General features: G+C 43.0%; 1 pseudogene; it reads right to left on the bottom strand.

The window, feature by feature from the left end:
• Window positions 1-838: 838 nt before the first annotated feature.
• The window catches only part of LOC112070810 (fibrinogen-like protein 1), a 33,379-nt pseudogene continuing 30,793 nt past the window's right edge, over window positions 839-3,424 (bottom strand).

A 3,424-nucleotide genomic window follows, 5' to 3' on the forward strand; every position in this document is an offset into this window, starting at 1 on the left:
TCAATCTTGTTGTTGTGCAGTAGTACCTAGAGAAAGGAATCCACCCTGGAGGGCACAGATCACCCATTTAACACCTACCTCAGTGGCCTCAAATCTCCTCTACTTTAACATGGAAATAATACACTCTCTCAGATCTCTTCACTGGTGAGGTTTTGGTGCTGTCTGTCTCTCGGTAATGTAATACTGGTTTGTTTGCACACACTATTCAGTCATTTCTAGTGTCTTATTTCTGCCTGCAGTATTAACAGGTAGAAACTAGTGAATTTTAAGGGTTGCTTAAACACATAAATGGGCGTGTTCCAGGTTGTCTTCAGTGCAGTAGATTAGATCTCACAATGTCTGGAGAACTGTTTGTCTGAGGAAGCCCATTTATATGATAGAGCAGTCTCTTTTGATGCATGTGCAAGACTGGAGCGTGCCCAGCCAGAGAGAACGACCTGGAGCGTTGACCAGTCTGGGTGCCAGAGAGAACGACCCATGGAGCTTGCCCAGTCTGGGTGCCAGAGAGAACGACTGGAGGCCCGTCTGGTCAGAGAGCTGTGCCCAGTCTGGGTGCCAGAGAGAACGACCTGGAAGCAGTGCCCAGTCTGGGTGCCAGAGAGAACGACCTGGAGCGTGCCCAGTCTGGGTGCCAGAGAGAACGACCTGGAGCGGTGCCAGTCTGGGTGCCAGAGAGAACGACCTGGAGCGTGCCCAGTCTGGGTGCCAGAGAGAACGACCTGGAGCGTGCCCAGTCTGGGTGCCAGAAGAACGACCTGGAGCGTGCCCCAAGTCTGCGGTGGCCAGAGAAAAACTCTGGGGGGAAATATAGGCAATATTTCTGTTAAAGAAATGTTGATCATAGTTAACATTTTATTCAAATTGTCACAATCAGAAAATATTTGAGTGGAAAGTACACAATTGTACACACATTGTACCATTATTTATAAAAGAAAACATGTAAAAATCACCCAACGGTCACATTCACGTTGTTATTTTTAACAGTTAGACATGCTACATTGGTGACTAAGAAAGTATGTTTTAAACCTCCTGCTTTGGGCTGGATGTGTCGATGTGTAGTTCATATGCATATGGGCTAGCAGCAGGTGGCCTAGCAAGTTAAAACGTTGCCAGTTGGAATCCCTGAGCCAACAAGATAAAACATCTGTTCTGCCCTTGAGCAAGGCATGACCCCCCCACAACAAACAGCTCCCCTGGAACCCAATGTGGCAGCCCCCCACACCTCTCTGATTCAAAGGGGTTGGGTAAAAGCTGAAATACATTTTTGGTGTGCAATTGACGATGAAATAAAATGTAATCCTTTATAATCTATGAGCAGAATTACTGTTTTACCTCAATTAGCATCAAAATTGTTATGATTGGATGTTCTCTATGACTAACGCCACCTTTAGCCTATCCTAATTGAGGCAAAACTCTAACAGGATCGATGTCGTCTGGTGTTCTGTGTCAGTTGGATCCAGCCGGATGGACGTCGGAGGCCCGGATCATCATGACTACGGATTTGATTGAATACCACCAGCCGTGCCAGGTGTACCAGACCAACCCGTCATCCATCACCGCTTGGTACGGCCCGTTGTAGTAGTGACCGTTCAAGTTGCCAGACTCACACCTGGTGGAGAGACGCAGGATGACACCAACATCAGAGATTCATAGTAATAGGTCGCGTTCCATTGCTTGGACGTTGCCAGATCTTACAATCCTGGATAAGTATTTTACCAGCTAACCATATATGTTATAGCAATCTATCAGTCAATAACACTGTCGATGGCACGCAACCATTGATTGATTTGTTTGGTTGTGTTTCAGATTTGTTGGCCCAATAGAAAAGAGGGCAAATAATGTATTGTGTCATTTGGAGTCACTTTTAGTGTAAATAAGAATATAATATTTCTCAACAATTCTAACATTATGTGGATGCTACCATGATTACGGATAATCTGCAATAATGAGTGAGAGTTAGAGCAGTAAATATCATACCCTAAAAATCATGTTTTTATTTGTTGTATCCTCTGTTATTGGTAATGGTTGAGAGGTTAGCATGTTTTTGTTCTGTATCTCTTTATTGTAATGGTGAGAGGTTAGCATGTTTTGTTGTTATCCTCTTTATTGGTAATGGTTGAGGTTAGCATGTTTTGTTGTATCCTCTTTTTTGGTAATGGTGAGAGTTAGCATGTTTTGTTGTATCCCTGTTATTGGTAATGGTGAGAGGTTAGCATGTTTTGTGTATCCTCTGTTATTGGAAGGTGAAGGTTAGCATTGTTTATGTTGTATCCTCTGTTATTGGTATGGTGAGAGGTTAGCATATTTGGGGGCATGATCTTTTGTGCATCTGTAACTTTCTCACTGTCATTATTCACCACTCATTCATGAATCCTAAATAACGCGAAAAACATAACCAAATAAACTGCAAATGTGTAGTCACAAGCTTGAATGTAGTCATGACGGGATAGGAATATGGGACCAAATACTAAACTTGACTAAATTGTATACACTATAAGTGAATTTGTCCAAGTACCTATGACACCTTCAAATGGGGTGCATTCATTTCTAAATGGAAAAAAGGTGTAACTTTATACTGTACATACAAAACATTCTCTCAAAATGCTGGAGTATAGAGCCAAATTAAAAGTTTTAGCTTCTCTGTTCAAAAATATGTAGGGAGTCGGGAGTGTTTGGAAATAAATGTTTGTGCCAAAACTCTGTTGAGAGATTACTGAATCTCCACAGTAATGCAGAAGGCCAATACTCTGTGGTTGAGGTTACTGGAATCTCCACAGTAATGCAGAAGGTCATACTTGCTGAACCACCAGCCTGACATGTCATGGCGGATACACTTCTCATCGTCCTTGTTGGGATGGTCGTAGGTACTGAACTTGACTCCCAGTTGACCGGGCCCTAGACTGTTCCACTGCCCACTGGGTGAGGGGTGGGCTTCGGGGAGGGCGTCCCCCGCATTGCCAGTGTACTCACCCAGATGAAGCTTATACTGGTTCTGGAGGGGGAAGAGGAGTATTTTAGGGAGTKATTTTTWAAAGTATTTTATGGGGAAYTAATTCAGTGATTTTGAATYTTTAACTATGTAAAATCACTMAACTATCCCCTTTAACCTAACACCTGATCTCAAATTTCAACTAATTGTGGTCTTCAATTTAGACCTCAAACAAATGCCTACATTGGTGTGCACACACTGCAGAAGTCCTGGGCCAGAATTCCCCCACGCCTAGTGTAAAAGGTARCACAACTTTAGGTAATAGGCTGAGGACCAGGAGTGATAGACCAAGGTATGTAACATYCTTATACTGTAACACYGTCAATGTTCTCCTAAACAGAGCACTGCTGAGGTGTATCTTTCTGAATACTGCTGTCTACAAATATTGATCTTGTTCCACGATGGGCTAATATGAGTAGGTGAATGAAGAGGATT

This window comes from Salvelinus sp. IW2-2015, unplaced genomic scaffold (genome assembly GCF_002910315.2).
Source record: "Salvelinus sp. IW2-2015 unplaced genomic scaffold, ASM291031v2 Un_scaffold1429, whole genome shotgun sequence".
In the NCBI taxonomy this organism is placed as follows: domain Eukaryota; kingdom Metazoa; phylum Chordata; class Actinopteri; order Salmoniformes; family Salmonidae; genus Salvelinus; species Salvelinus sp. IW2-2015.